A 16,436-nucleotide genomic window follows, 5' to 3' on the forward strand; every position below is an offset into this window, starting at 1 on the left:
TCGGAAGGGTTGGTTTCTCCTTAGGCCTCTCTCCTTGGCTTGCAGACGGCCGTCTTCTTCTCCTGTCTTCACTTGGTCTTTGCTGTGTGCCCACATGTTCCTAGTACGTCTGTGTCTCTTCTTATAAGGACATCAGTCATATTGGATCAGGGCCCACAAGTATGATCTCATTTCATCTTAATCACCCTTTTAAGACCCTTACTCCATATACTGCCATATTTTAAGGTACTGAGGGATAGGACTTCAACATATGGATGGGGTTGGGGAATTCAGTCCATAAAGGGGGCCTGAGTGGCCAGAAATCAGTCCAGTCTCAGGATCACATCTTGAATGAAGATGAGAGCGACTGGCTCGTGAAGTCATGACGTTGTGAAATATGCCACTTTGGAGGTAGACAGGGGGCAGAATGCTGTTGGACTGTAGGAGGTGGAAAGGAGATGCCCTTTAAGCATCTAAGTCGGCCGCATGATAAGCTGAGGAGTAGTGTGGATGTTACACTGAGTAGAAGCTGATCCCTACGGCTGCCACCCAAGGAGCTGCCTCAGAGAGCTCCACACTTTACTCTTTTAAAAAGACGGAACATTGAACATTGAAATGCACACACAAATTTTTTTTAGTGTGAAAGAGAAGGAATGGCTGGATGCTGGAAGTGTTGATCACCGGACTCCTGCTCTGCCTGCAGGGATGGGGTGCTTTCTGCTGGCGTCTATTCATTTGAGATGCAGGACCAGAAGCAAAACTCGAGATGAACGCCCTGCTCAGGATTTGTTTTTCCAATTCGTCCTCCCATTAAGGGTTGCCATGGCTTGTCCATCCCTCAGACCAGCCTGCAGCATTCATCCAAGCCTGGCAACCACCTCTCAAGCCCCTGCCATGAGAGGCGAGAGGAGCAGAGGTATCGGGGAAAGAACAAACAAGGGCTTATCACTCACCAGCCCAGGGAAAACTCCTCCCTCTGAAGGGGTGGTTGCTCCGTGGGGTCAGTGAATGCTGACCACAAACCCTGCTCTGGGCACTCAGCAAAAGGAATGGCGGAGACGCAGTCCTGGTCCAAGAGTGGTGGGAGGATGAGACAAGCATCAGGGTAAAGGCTCTGTGGGAGGGGCTGGAACAGAGGCACAGGTCTGGCACCAGGGGACATGATGGTTGGAGAGGGTGAGATTGGGATCTAAACCCATAAGGGAAAGGTCATCAAGCTTGAGTTCAACCTTAAAGGATGATACAAATAGTAATTACAGCATCTCATGTTCATAGAAGGTTTATATGTGCCAGGCACCACGCTAAGTGCTTTCTAAGCATTATTCTCATTTACAGGTGTGTAAACTGAGGATTAGAGATGTCAGGTAACTTTTCCAAGGCCACAAAGGTAATAGTGGCAGAATTACATCCCCAGTGGCACAGAAGAGGCGTTAGGTAAATATTTGTGGAATTAAAATAAATTGATCCCAGACCTGTCTGACTCCAGAGCCTACTCTGAATCACCTGCCGTCTAGAATTTTGTCAGAAGGCAAATGGAGTGGAGGTGGGGAGCGGGAAGGAGCATTTCAGCAGAGAACAGCGTGTGTGAAGTTCGGGAAACGTGCCCAGGATTAGAGTTCACGGAGCTGCAGAAGGGCTGGGACGTGGGGGAGGGTGAGAGATGAGGTGGGAGATGTAGGCAGAGCCCAGGTGCGATGGGTAATTTTATGTGTCAGTGTGACTAGGCCATGGGATGCCCAGAGAGCTGGTTAAATATCATGTCTGGGTGTGTCTGTGAGTGTGTTTCCAGAGGAGATTAACACTGGAATCAGGGGACTGAGTAAAGCAGATGGTCCTCCCAATGTGAGTGGGCATCACCTAACCTGCGAGGGCCTGAGTAGAACACAAAGGCAGAGGAAGGTTGAATTCACTCTCTGCCCAACTGCAGAACTGGGACCCTGATCTCCCACTTGCAGCCTTCAAACTACACCACCAGCCTTCCTGGGGCCCCGGCTTGCAGATGGCAGATCGTGAGACTTCTCAGGTTCCATCCTCATGTGAGCCTACACCTTGTAATAACTCTCTTTCTAAAATAGATGCATATATGTGATTCTATTGGTTCCGTTTCTCTGGAGAACCCTGACTAATACACCAAGAGACCCAGACAAGGTTGGGCTGTATCCTTTTGGCAATGAGGAAAGGATTGCATTTTGGCAAGATTCCTCAGGTAAAGGTAGGAGCATGGATATGAGACTGAAAACTATTTGAGGCTTCAGGCAGGATTTGTAGCCTAGAGAATCAATCATCCAGGAAAGAAATCATGGGAGCTAAATTAGCAGAATTTCAACAGGCTTAATGTCAGAAGGAATCTTTGGTGTACATTGTGATCAGCAGAGAGGAAAGCAGTGTCCTGGGAGCTCCTCTAGGGATGGGCCTCCCTCCTCTCTTGAGAGCCTTTGAGCTATCGGGGACTGAAAGCCTGCCTACCCCTCTGCGGAGGGAGCTGCCCCCTCAGCTGCTGGATTCACAGCGGGGCAGCCCCTCGAGGCCTTCGCACTGATGACATAGACATAGTATGTGATGCTTCAGTTGTGATGCTTCATCCAGGCCTGGGGTTTAGACATCCCTGGGCACATCACGGGTCCCAACATGTTCACAGATGTGGGAGGATCAGCTGACAAAAATAAAGGATCTACTGTCTTCTGGGTTTAGCGCTTCATTTTTCCTTTCTCTTTTTGTTTTATCATTTTAGTGGGAGGGGGGATTTTTGGCTAGAAACTGTTCTGAATAAGACAAAAATCCTTGAGGTGAAAGAAAGACTTTCATAAACGGTTATGGGGCTCTGAACACAGACAGACCAGGAAGTGAGCAAAAGTGCCTGAAAAAGCAGAAGTCCTGCTCTGTCCAACCGTTAGCGCTGCAGCAAAGAAGAGAGTGACAGTCGTTATAAAAGCCAAAGGGGGAACAAAAGCGGTCAGGGGCCTTTCTTTTGTTAAATCATCAGACAATGTCCAGGGCTAGAAAAAGCCCAGGGGCCCCACCCCACATACATGCCCCAAATGTCCACCAATGTGTTTACAGAGGTGCTGCTTCTATCACACGAAGACGTGACGTGGATCACAAAAGTGCACGTGACTGGAAGATGAACTAGATAGTAGGGGAAGCGGTGGGGTGGGGAAGGGGAGGGGAATAATAAAGCCGGGGGGCTGGGGAGGTCAGGACACTTACAACAGAGAGGGGACAGCGGCGTGAGGGATAGGAGCTTGGGGTCTGGAATCATTCCAACCCCTAGGCAATACTCTCTGTTTCCGGTCTTTGATTGTAAAGTGGGTTTCCTTGGCGTTTGGTGGCTTTAAAGGACGTGCATTGATTCTTTTAGAGTTTTGGAGGCCAGGAGTCCAAAGTCAGTTTCACTTGGTCAAAGGGCACCCTCACTTGGAATCTCCAGGGGAGGATCCTTTCCTTGCTTTGTCCGGCTTCTGCAGCTGCTTCCCTGCATCCTTTGGCTCACGGCCCCCTCCTGCATCTTCAAAGCCAGCAGCATTGCACCTTGCCTCAGCTGTCACACTCCTTCCTTCTTCTGTGTCAAGCCTCCCTCAGCCTCCCTCTTGTGAGGACACTCGTGATTAGGATAATCTCACGACCTCAGGATCCTTAGCTTAATCGCTTCTGCAAAGTCCTTTTTGCCACTTAAGGTAACATTCACAGGTTCTGGGGATCGGGGCATGGATATCTTTGGGAACAATTATCCAGCCCACTACAATAGGGCTAATAATTTTATCGGCATCTCAGGGCTGTGTGAGGATTAGGTGAAAAGGACTGTGTGCGCAGTGCTGAGCACATACTATGTGCTCAGTAAATCTTTGCTGTTGCTGACTTGTAAGATATTTCACCGTCACAAGAGGTATATTTGACGCTGAGCTTCCTTGAAGCCAAATCAAACAAGGGAATTACACTGTTTAAAAAATAAAACCAGTTTTCAAGGAGATGTCCAGCTTTTTCTGACCCTGGAATAAGCTGCGAGAAGCATTTCTCCCTGGAGTAAGTGGCATCCTGGACAGCATCTCTACAAGAGATGCCACAGTGACTCACATCCACTGCTCCTCGTGGCGCCCCTCAGTGTAGACCAAGGGCTCATCACCAAAATGAAACTCAGGATCGATTTTGCAAAAGGCCACAGTAGAACCGTCCTTGAATGCAGCACTTGCAGGTCTGGGTTGCTCAAGGGGAATTTGAACACCCATAGGAATGGGTGAGCTGCAGGTGCGCCAGGACCCATCCATAAATACCATTATCGTGGCCATTGCTGCTGTTGCTGCTGTTATGGGGTTTTTGATAAGGGTTGGAGAGCGGAGATCTAAGTTGTATTTTCTGGCAAGAGCCTTGAGCGTACACCTCAGTGTTGTCAGTTAACCTGCCTTGACATCGACCAGGCAGAGAGGAGGGTCATAGAAAGTAAAGGACCTGTGACACATGCCCAAATCACTTCATGTCCCCCTTTTTGGTTTCTCTGATACTCACAGTCAACCTGGCCATTCACTTGGCTCCTGGGGGTCGTCTAGGGCAAAGGTCAGCAAAGGAAGCCCACAGGCCAAATCCCACCCGCTGCCTGTTTTTGTACAGCCCATGAGCTAAGAATGGTTTTTACATTTTTAAATGGCGAAAAAAAAATCAAAAGAAGAATAATATTTGTGACATGTGAAAATTATATGAAATTCACATTTCTGTGTCCATAAATAAAGTTTTTTGGAACTCTGCTACAATGGCACAGCGAGGAGTGTGACGGCGGCTGAAGGCCCACAGAGCCAAAAATATTAACTATTTGGCCCTTCATCGAAAAAGTTTGCTGCTCCCTAATCAAGGTCGGAAAGAATCTCTCAAGCTCTTCACCAGATCAGAGCCTCAAGTCCTGGGTCTTCTGGATGATTCTAGCCATAAAGAAACTCCATGGCCAAGTGAACTTGGCACCAAAACCACCACGACTGCAAAGGATTTGTAGGATCCCCTTGAGAGAATCGTCATTGCCATAACAATCTCCTGCTTCTGTATAACATTTTACAATTTATAAAGTTCTTCCACTTGTAAGGTCTCATTCAGTCCTTATGAATAGGAGGTATGTAGGGTGTGTATGTAGGGTGTGTATTTCCATTTTCCAGATATAAAAACAGAAGCACATGTATATTAACTATCTTAACAAAGTAACATACCTGAGCCCTTGATACAAACCAACCTAAGTGACTCCATGCCCAGTGACCTAAAGCTGTTATCGTGGAACTCTAATATGGAGTAAGCCATGCCAGCTGATCCCAGAAACATAGGGTGGGGTCAGGGAGAAGGCACAACTCAAAAACTAAGTCTTTGGGTGAAGAGGTGAAAACCCTAAGTACTAGCAAAAGGAGGAGGAGAAAGAGGACGGGGGAGAGGGAGAGGGAAGGAAGACACAGGGAGAAAGGAGGCTGGGCAGGAGAGAGATCTGTCTTCTGATTCAAGGGTTGTTTCCCCCTCCCACCCCTCCCCCCCAGTCTCCCCTCTCTGCACAAGTTCAGAGCTGGGCCAGTATGGCTCTTCCCAAGTGTCCACCAGGACCTGTAGCAGCCGCAGAAGACAAGGGACACCCACATCTATGTTTATCAGCCTTGGGTACCAAGTTCTCTTTTGTGGCAAGGTGTCTGGAAATGACACCTCCCAAATTAAAAGAAGCAAATGAAAGGCCATTCTCCTATGAGTAAGAACAGCATAGTTTATGGCGGAGCCCTCCTGCGCAGATGTCATACTCACCTCATAGGCAAACCCTATTTCCCTCACACCCGAGGGCAGCTTCCTCCGTGGAGAAGTTAGGGGGAGCCCCATCTCCAGCAGTAAGTTGAGGGCTGTGGGTGGTACCTGTGGGACAGACCAGCCACCTGGGATGTCCTAGGGTCAGGGGACCATGGCATCTGATCACCGTGCTTCAAACTTGCAGCCAACACCGGCTCTCGCTCCTTGAAGGGATCAGCTTTGTCCATTTCTGCCCAAATCAGTTTCACTTTATCTGACCTCCAAAAAGTCCTTAATGACAAAGTCAGAATCAGGCCACATGCACCTGAATAAGCCATAAAGAGAGTCACACAGGACAATGCATCAGACTCTAAGAATGAGAAGCGACGCTGGCCACATTTCCTTCCAAACAAGAGGGTGAACTGCAGTGGCCTGGCTGCAGAGCGGAAAGACTTTGATAAAATGTCCTAGGAAAAAAATTGTTTTAAACAGCCTGGAAGGAAAGGGAGGGGGAAAACCTCCTTTCCTCAAAACTAATAATTCTTCAGTAAATGGAGCATAAAACAAACAAAAGAAGCAACGAAGTCAAAAAATAATAATATGAATGGAAAACATCACACGCCACGTAGTCATTTAAAAATACTTTAAAAAATTACACGCAGAAAGCAATTTCTCTGTTTATTTTCCTAGATTAATAGGGATATATAAATACTGGGCAATTAAAGAAAAGTAAACAGCCAGAGAAACAAAGATGCAACTTCAAAGGGATAACTTAGGGCCTGCAGGATTCAACAGCTAGTGGCCTTGAGCAGAGTGGGGCCTTTTTGCCAAACTTAAAGACAGGAAGTTGATTTTTAAAAAAAAAAGGAATGTCAACATTGAGATGCAGATTTTAAAAAATAGGAACAGGAAAAAGTCAAAAGTGGGCAGGAGCTGGAGGGGAACCAGCCCAGCCCACAGATGCGTTTCTGCTAGAGCCCCTGTGTTCCTCCCTGTTTCCCTCTGGTTGTTACCATTTATGGCCAAGTCTCCAAGGTGGTGTTACTTCTCCTAAGAGCTTTTGAAGAGATGCTGAGTAACTTACTGAATAGGGACCTATGGAGACAAAAAAACCAAGAGTCTGTGAGTGTAAGAGGCTCTTTCCATCCTCAGGCAAAATCGGAGAGGCAGCTTAGCTCGAGTTTGGGGAGGAACCTCTTTGGAGAGTTAGCGATGGGGGAGGACCATCCTCCAGCTCTGCAGCTATTTTTGTAAAGACTACAACGCAGAGGACTCCCTGCAAAAGCAGCTGCCGGTGTGAGGTCCTGGGCCAGGCTGCAGACTCAGGCCGGCAGAAGGGGCAGCGCGGGTCCAAAGCAGCTTTTTTCTTAGAGGCCGAGGAAAGCGAAGGAGAGAGCCCCCTTGCCAGCTCCAGCTCTTCTCGCTGGAGCACCTGGCAGAGCCCGGCAGGTACCAGGCTCCCGTCACCCAGGAGCCCCAGGCTGGCAGGGCCCTCAGCATCAGTGGTGAGAGCAGTCGCAAGGCACAAAGCAGGGGCGTGCTGGTCAAGCATACAGGTGGGGGGTGGCGGGCGGGGGCACCCTCCAAACCTCAACCCTAAACAACAGTTCAGGGCAAAGGATAACTGAAAGAAAAGGGCCACCCACCCAGGAACTGTGTGCCATCTGGCTTGGCGTTCGTTGCTTCCCTGGGATGCCTTGTGAAGTGAGAGCCCAGGCTCCTGATCCAGTATTTCATTCTGGGGTCCTAGAGTAGCCAGGTGAGCATCCCTGGAAGTACTCTGGGGTCTCCCGGGAAACAAGCGCTACAGAATTCGCGCATGCGTCTGGGTGCGGCCGGGGTGATTGCTGCGCTGTGGGCAATGGGCAAGCCTGCGTCTGCTGGCCTCCTTGTGAGGGATCCAAGAAGGCCGAGTTGTGTCTCCGTGCCTTTTTGAAATTCTGTGCCCGTTTCCCCTGCGGTGCCTCTCCGCTTCCGGAACAGAAGGAAGTAGTAACCAGGCCAGGAGGTAATGGCCAGGAGGAAAAAGAAAAAGATCCTCAGCCCAGAAAGCGCTGCTTCCAAGCATAACTTACAGTGGGAGATTCACACAGGCTGTCTGGGGACGTAGAGTGAGGTCAATGGGCTCCCTTATTTGAAGCCTGGCCTCTCCCCTCTGGCCAGGTGGGAACTGCGCCAGCCCCGGGGACAAATCTAGACGAGAATGATCAGGGTTCCCTCTGCCTGTTCATCATTAGAATCCTTTCCCGTAGCTGGGAACTTTCTTATTCGGAGGGCTTCTCTGTATGTTTCAGTGCTCAATTTCATGCTTCCCATACTGTATTAAAAATAGCCCTTTAAACAATTAAACTCTACTTGCATAATTAATAAATCAAAACTTTGTAAATTTAACAAATTACTTTTATTGCAGGCATATATCCATGGGTCACAAATTTTTTAATAGAATTCTCTTAAGCATGTAAACAAATACAGCGGATTTCCTTAAATGCTTTAAAATCTTTAAAGGCAGGCAAAGCAAGCACAAATTATCACGGTGATTGTTCCATTTACTATGACCCTTTCCTTAAACTAGTGTCAAATTATTGGTACTATGTGTTTAACGTTATTTCTTTATCATCTTTACATTGATGTTTATTCTTCCCTGTATTCTTATCTTTTCTTGGAGTTATAACAATACTTAGTTCAGTATTTTCCTAGCTGTCTAGTATGTTCCAGACCAAAGATGAAGACTATCACTCAGACCATTCAGGACGCAGGGTTTTTTTTGTTGTTGTTGTTGTTTTGTTTTGTTTTGTTTTTAAAGAATTTACTGGATTCTGAGATAGGTCATGCTACCTTAAGATGAATCTTTTTTTTTTTAATTAATTACTTTATTTATTTATTTTTGGCTGTGTTGGGTCTTCGTTTCTGTGCGAGGGCTTTCTCTAGTTGCGGCAAGCGGGGGCCAACTCTTCATCGCGGTGCACGGGCCTCTCACTATCACGGCCTCTCTTGTTGCGGAGCACAGGCTCCAGACGCGCAGGCTCAGTAGTTGTGGCTCACGGGCCCAGTTGCTCCGCGGCATGTGGGATCTTCCCGGACCAGGGCTCGAACCCGTGTCCCCTGCATTGGCAGGCGGATTCTCAACCACTGCGCCACCAGGGAAGCCCCCAGGACGCAGGTTTTGAGTTACCAATCAATTGATCCTGGGCCTGGTGGCATCGGGTCAGCAAGTTGAGGTCTCTGTACTTAAACGTGACCTATTACATCCTGAAGACCTTTTAAGCCCCTTGCTTTCACAGGATTCCCTGTATCCTGCTGCTTTTTCATCAATTGATGTGTGTTTTGCTGGGTCATTGTGATGCCATCCTGGCATTATTATGCATTAACCCAGCCCGTCAGCATTGCTGGAAACGTACACCTACCACCCTAATGTCAGAAATACAGTGAGAGGGGTCATTTAGAGGAGATGATGGATTTTGTCTGCACAGTTGAGGCTCATCTTTACGACATTTAGCTAACTGATCCTCTTAGAACATAGCACTGGATTGTCTCTCTACTTGTATATTCTGTGTGGTTTCTGGTGCTGATTTGACTCTCGTCCAGCTTTCTATCCAATTTTTATATGAGGCCACTTGAGCTGATCAATCCTTCTGTTCTAATTTTTCCCAAGCACTTCTGTTATATGCATATACATATACTTTTTTCCTGGCTTATTCACAATGCTTTGTCCTTACTACTACCTACTTACAAAGATAGAAAAAAATCCCGTGGTTCTCTCTACTCTGTCCAAACGGGTGGGGACTCTCTGAATCTCTAAGAACAAGGCTTCGTGCTCATCGAGTGTTTGGGATGTGATGCAACTTCCTTTTCATCTTTGCTCAGGCTGCCTCACCCAGACAAGCTTGTGAAATGATTCTGAAAGAATCGCGACAGTTGAGGTCTTCAAGAGCCCCAAACAGCAGGCACTGCCTTTCTTCCTATTCCCAGAAACTGCCTGGTATCGCCCCAATCAGCAGAAGAGAGCAAGTCGCCGGTGGTCTCCTCCCACCTGCCCCCTCCCGCTCAGAGATGGCACAACAGGGCACCGCCCCCTGCCCCCCACAGCGTTGGCTTGCCCTCTGTTTCCAGCTCCGTGGCCAGCGTAGAGGACTTTGGTCTCTCCAGTTGCAGCTTGCAATGGCTGCAGAGCTGCTAACGGGCAGGAAGGGAGCACACTGCGGCACGGGGTGAGGTTCCCAGAGCCGCTCTTGGTGGAGCCTTAACGTTCTGTGAGGCTAAAGGATCTGTTTCTGACCGTGGCCTTGTGGCCATCTGCTGTGGTCATGGATGTAAGTGGCCTCGAAAGGAGCCAGGCGGCCAGGGACTGTCACATGACCACTTATTTATTTCTCCACCAGCCTGGCGCCCTGCAGGCAGGTGGGGCGGGGTCAGCCTTATTCCAGTCCCCGCCCACAGGCTCAGGGCAGACGGGGGACCTCTTACAGAACTGGGAAATGTGCTGGCCAGACAGAACCTCAGGGCACCTCCGTGTTCAGAAGAGGAAACTCGGAGCCAGAGGAGCAATGTGTCCCGATCACGGCCACAGAGCAGGGTGGTGGCGGCACCGTCCCAGGACCCTCCTGGGCAGCTCTGCATCCTGTCCTCTGCATAAAAGCCATGATGTGAACTCACCCAATGTCAGGCCAGAGATACTGCGTACACCGCGACCAGATCTTCTCCTTCACACTCACACCCCCAAAGTACACAGGATCCTCTTTCTAGGCAGCCCTTCTCTTAAGGCGATGTGCCCTCATCCCTCCCTGCCAGGCCCCTACAAAACAAGGGACTTTGTGTATACACAAGAGCTAAGGGGGCTCGTTTATAATACTGAGAGGACCATTTAGTTCCATAAATGTCCTATCACTGCAAACTTTACATACAAATGACATCGTTTCATAGAACAGTGAAGGCAAGAGCTTGTTTAGAAGGAAAGCTGACTTCTGTGGTATGAGCCTCATTAAGGATTCTAACAACACTTAGAAAGCAAATGACCATGACAGAGGACACCTGATGAAAATACGATAGGTGACTCAGGCCCCTAAAGCCCCAAAGCTTGACGTCAGCAGCCTGCTTCCTCTGGTCTTTTCTCCACGTCTAGAAAAGGTTGCTAAATACAGCCAGCTTCAGCCATGAAGGCAAATGCCAAATCCACCCACCCCCCTCCCCTGGTGTCAGCAGGCTTGGGTCTAGATCCTGGATGGTGACTATTCCAGAAGGGTAGTACTGGAGACTCAGTTCTCTGGAGTCTAAATTCTAGCCTGACCTACACGGAGCTGATGGAATTCAAGCAGGATGGAGAGTGGATAGGAAGATCGTGTTCCAGGGCGAACAGTTTTTCTGCCTCACACTTGGCTTTGGTTTTAACTAAATGAAAGAACAGTTCTTGTGTCAGTGAGTGTGCACGTTTCCAAAAAAAAAATACCTGAGGAGAAAATTGCCAATGGCTCTTGGTTTACTTGAAGCAGTGGTTGAACAGCAAGTATCAAGAGTCCAATTGTGTCTGAGGTTTTAGAGGTGGTAGCCAAAATAATGAGCAGGAGGTGCCTGTGTAAACACTGCCTGCTCTCGGGGTCTCAGCGGTGCTGCCTTGCTGGGGGAGCGGACCTTCAGCATTCTGGAAAGCAGTGACAGAGAGGAGACCATGGTTCCCTTCCTGCAAAACTCATCATTTCCTTACATCTCACCCATTCCAGAAGCTATAGAGCTCGGCTCAAATGCTCAAATACACTCATGGAAGAGGCAGATTATGAAGGAAGTGGGTCAGTTGTAATTTACGATAGAAAGTTACAGGGACACTAGCTCTCGTCTCATCTCAAAGAGGAAACTACTATTCCGCTCCACCTGACCGCTGCATGGGATTGTGGCACCTGGGATGCCTAACCTTCTGTTATACTTTTTCAGAAGAAAAGTTCCTAATCTAGAAGCACAACCTCCTAATTTATGAATATGGCAACTAGCCTAAGTGTTGTTGTTTTTTTTAGCATCTTTATTGGAGTACAATTGTTTTACAATGGTGTGTTAGTTTCTGCTGTATAACAAAGTGAACCAGCTATACGTATACATACATCCCCATATCTCCTCCCTCTTGTGTCTCCCTCCCACCCTCCCTATCCCACCCCTCTAGGTGGTCACAAAGCACCAAGCTGATCTCCCTATGCTATGTGGCTGCTTCCCACTAGCTATCTATTTTACATTTGGTAGTGTATATATGTCCATGCTACTCTCTCACTTCGTCCCAGCTTACCCTTCCCCCTCCCCGTGTCCTCAAGTCCGCTCTCTATGTCTGCATCTATATTCCTGTCCTGCCCCTAGGTTCTTCAGAACCGTTTTTTTTTTTTTTTTTAGATTCCATATATATGCGTTAGCATACGGTATTTGTTTTTCTCTTTCTGACTTACTTCACTCTGTATGACAGACTCTAGGTCCATCCACCTCACTACAAATAACTTAATTTCATTTCTTTTTATGGCTGAGTAATATTCCATTGTATATATGTGCCACATCTTCTTTATTCATTCATCTGTTGATGGACACTTATAGCCTAAGTGTTTTTAAACACTGTGCAGGCCAAAAAAACACATCTGAAAGCTAGGAGCAAATCAGGCTCTAGCCATTTATGGCCTCTGCTGTAGAGAGGGGAGACTTTAGTCTGGTCATGCCTTTTTTTTTTTTTTTTGCTACCTAGACCCGAATGGCTTCCCTTCCTGGACTCACAGTATCTGTAAAAAACCATCTTACAGTTCAGTTTTAACATCAGTCTCCTCTGTATCAAAGTGACATCACCATATGAATCCCCAAGAATGCCAAATATGTGAAAGTTAGGTAATCAGTTACTCAATTTGGAATATTCTTGCTGGCCTAAGAATCAAGTATTCAAGTATGTCCAGTCCATGCTATTTCCATCACCATCCAAACACCTGGAACTGCTAGTTAGATTTTGACCCAAATCTGTTGAAATGCTTCTTGCCACCTACAAACTTCACTAAAATGTGTATTTCTAAAAAAAACGCTAGAAAGCTGGAGGCCTAGAATATAAACTACTCTAAAGATGAAACTATTTCTTTGCATTTATCTTTGAAACCACAACAATTAGCACCATATACATAGTCAATATTCATTATAAATTAGAGGAATAAGTTTAAGCGTTAAGTTTAGAGTTTCCTGAGAAATGATCAGTGACACAGGAATTGAGTGCAAATTTATTTAAGAAATGATTCTGGGAAGAACCAGAAGAGAGTGAAAAAGTGAGGCAGGGAAGAAAAGGAAGCCAATCCAGGTAACCACTGTGGGCAACTGAAGCCTGGTCCTTCTGGGGACCCCTGGGAGACCTGTGAAATATGCCTTATGGTGGTCAGATCTGAAGGGAGAAGAAACTGGGGCATTGATCTAGCAACTTCTATCTGTCATGGTTGTTCCTGGGTACATTGACTCCCCAGCACTTATGGCTTGACAGTGTATAGAACAAGCTCACTCCCACACCCAGAGAAAGCCCTCAGGCAGTCATAGGTATTTGCAGGAAGGCTTTGGAGAGAATAAATGCCCTGCTACCGTACCTTTGTGCATTGGAACATCTCATATACACAAAAGCATTCATGAAGAGGACACTGACAAAAGAGAGACCAAGACAACCCACAAAAAGTGGCCATTGCAGATGGAATGGGCAAGCTTCTGGTTTCCACGTCATGAAAAACTGTCTTGCTATAAAATAGCTGAATAAAATGTGACACAAATCTTTTTAAATGCATAGGTAAGCTTGCATGAAAGAATGGGAGGTTTCCAAGAGCCAGAGCTAAAAGAAAGCACAAAAGCAGAGTGGAAAGCCAGCGCCAAAGCTATGTCCGCCCTCAGAACAGGTGTTTGACTCCATGGGCCAGAATGTGGCTTCAATGGCTCTGTGAGAGTCTGGCAACCATGCCCTGTGCTGTGCAAGATGGAAATCAATCCCATCATGAAACAAGGACCGTCAAAGAGTTATAGCCACAATTAAAAGTGGACAAGAAAAAAAAAACACATTCTTCAGTAAAATGGAAGACAAGTAAACTTATCTGACTCTGCTTGGCCTCTGGAGAAAGTAACTCTTCCCTGAGAACCAGGAACTCCAGACCTGATATCACCACTGGTTTGGGGCTCAAACCTGTATATACAAAAATGTATATTCCCTTCATGATCCAGGAAATCCCAAGCCTAGAAATTAAATTAAAATGGGTCTTGATTGGGAATACCTGGGACATATTAACAGAAGACAATGCAAATTTTCTCTGGAGGAATACATACTCTCAATTCAGGTTTCACATGAGTTCTGAAGACTGAGCTCACAATCCAAAATTTAAAAACACAAGGAAATAAGCCACCATGAGGGAAAGTCAGCAGAAAAACAAAAAGCAAAATTATAGCCCTAAATGTATTAGATTTGGAAAATATAAGATACAGAATATAAAACAGAGAACATGTCATTTGTTTAAAGAAATAAAAGAGGGACTCTAAAACATGAGCAAGGAAAAATACAATGTAAAAAAAAAATCTGAAAGATTTGAAAAAGAATCAAAGAGAAGCCCTTAAAATAAAATATTTAATTGTTGAAATAAAAAAATCATGGCTAGGTTAAAACACAGATTTTAAAATAGCTTAGAGACAACTAATGAACTGGATGAAAGGTCTGGAGATATTACTCAAAATGCGTCATGGAGAAATCAAGAGACATGAGCTACAGCTATAAAACAAAACAGAGATAATAGGGAAAAGGCAATTTCTGAAGAAAAGTACTGGGATTTCCTGGAATTAATGAAAGACATGAATCTTCAAATTCAGTAAACACAACAATTCCCATGTGGGATTCATAAAAAGAATTCCACAACTAGGCCCATCGGAGTAAAACCACAAATTACCAAAGGAAAAAAAATAATAACTGGTATAAGTATATAGCAAGAGAAATCATGTAACAAAAAGTTATATTTAAACTGATAGCAGATTTTAATATAGCAACAGCAATATACTCAGAGAAAAGAGAAAACAACAATCGACCGCGACTTCTATATTTAGTTAATTACCACTCAAAAATAAGAGGGCATTAAAGACTTTTTTTGACAAACAAAATCTAGAGTTTGCCACCAAAAGACTCACAGTAATGGAACTTTCTAAGGCAGGGGTCCCCAACCCCCCGGGCCGTGGACCACTACCGGTCTGCAGCCTCTTAGGAACCAGCCCACAAAGCAAGAGGTGAGTGGCGGGTGAACGAGTGAAGCTTCATCTGCTGCTCCCCATCACTAGCATTACCACCTGAACCATCACCCCCCCCACCTCCACTCCCCCACCCCCGCACCCCATCCGTGGAAAAATTGTCTTCCACAAAACGGGTCCCTGGTGCCAAAAAGGTTGGGGGCCACTGTTCTAAGGGATACTTCAGAAAGAAATAAAATGTTCCCAGAAATAAGTTCTGAAATGCAAGATGGAATGGGAGAAAATAATTAATAAATTAAAAGAAACAATGAATGATAATAATATCTAATTTGAAACAGGAATGTATTTGTTTCCTATTGTTGCATAATGAATTACCCTAAAATTTAGCAGTTTAAAACAACAACCATTATTATCCCACAGTTTTTAATGGCTGAATAACTTACATATATATAAATATAATAAAATGTTTATCCATTCATCCATCAATGGACATTTAGGTTGTTTCCGTGTCTTGACTATTGTAAATAATACTGCTGTGAACATGGGGGTGCAGATATCTTTCCGAGTTAATGTTTGTGTTTCCTTTGGATCTATTCCCAGAAGTGGAATTGCTAAATCATATGGTAGTTCTATTTTTAATTTTTTGAGGATCTACCAGATTGAATTTTAAAAATCAGCTCTCTGCTCTTTAAAGAAATGTACCTAAAATACAAATCTACAGTGAACATCACATTTAATGGTGAAACATTGGAAACATTCCCTTTAAAACCAAGAACCAGACAAGAGCACCCACCATCACCAGTTCTATTGAACATGACACTGAAGGCCCTCACCAGCACAGTAAACAAATGTTTAAGGATTTGAAAAGAGGATACAAAATATTATTATATGCATACAATATGACTGTCAACATAGAAAAACCTAATCTAAAATTTATTGGAATTAATGAGAGTTGAACTAACAATTTATTTTGAAATCAGTATATTACATTATTCCAAAAGATAGCTAGCATATGTAGCTTTGGTTAATTCACTTTCACAGCTGTAGAATATATCATTATTTGCATAGATTAAAATTATATACATTCTCCTTTTTTAAAATTTTTTTTAAAAATTTATTTATTTTATTTATTTATTTTTGGATCTGTTGGGTCTTCGTTGCTGAGCGTGGGCTTTCTCTAGCTGAGGCGAGTGGGGGCTACTCTTCGTTGTGGTGCGCGGGCTTCTCACTGCGGTGGCTTCTCTTGTTGCAGAGCACGGGCTCTAGGTGCGTGGGCTTCAGTAGTTGCAGCATGCAGGCTCAGTAGTTGTGGCGCACGGGCTTATTTGCTCTGCGGCATTTGGGATCTTCCCGGAGCAGGGATTGAACCTGTGCCCCCTGCATTGGCAGGCGGATTCTTAACCACTGTGCCACCAGGGAAGCCCCTATACATTCTCCTTTTAATAAATATTTAGGTTGCCTCCAATTTTTCACAATTACAAACGGTTGTGAGCATCTATTATTTATGTTTCCTTATGTCAGAA

General features: G+C 45.5%; 1 protein-coding gene across 1 annotated transcript in view; it reads left to right on the plus strand.

Moving 5' to 3' along the window:
* LY86 (lymphocyte antigen 86) overlaps positions 1-16,436 on the plus strand; it is a 52,839-nt gene that overhangs the window by 885 nt on the left and 35,518 nt on the right. The window lies entirely within an intron of this gene.

Source organism: Eubalaena glacialis, chromosome 7 (assembly GCF_028564815.1).
Source record: "Eubalaena glacialis isolate mEubGla1 chromosome 7, mEubGla1.1.hap2.+ XY, whole genome shotgun sequence".
NCBI classification, from domain to species: Eukaryota; Metazoa; Chordata; class Mammalia; order Artiodactyla; family Balaenidae; genus Eubalaena; species Eubalaena glacialis.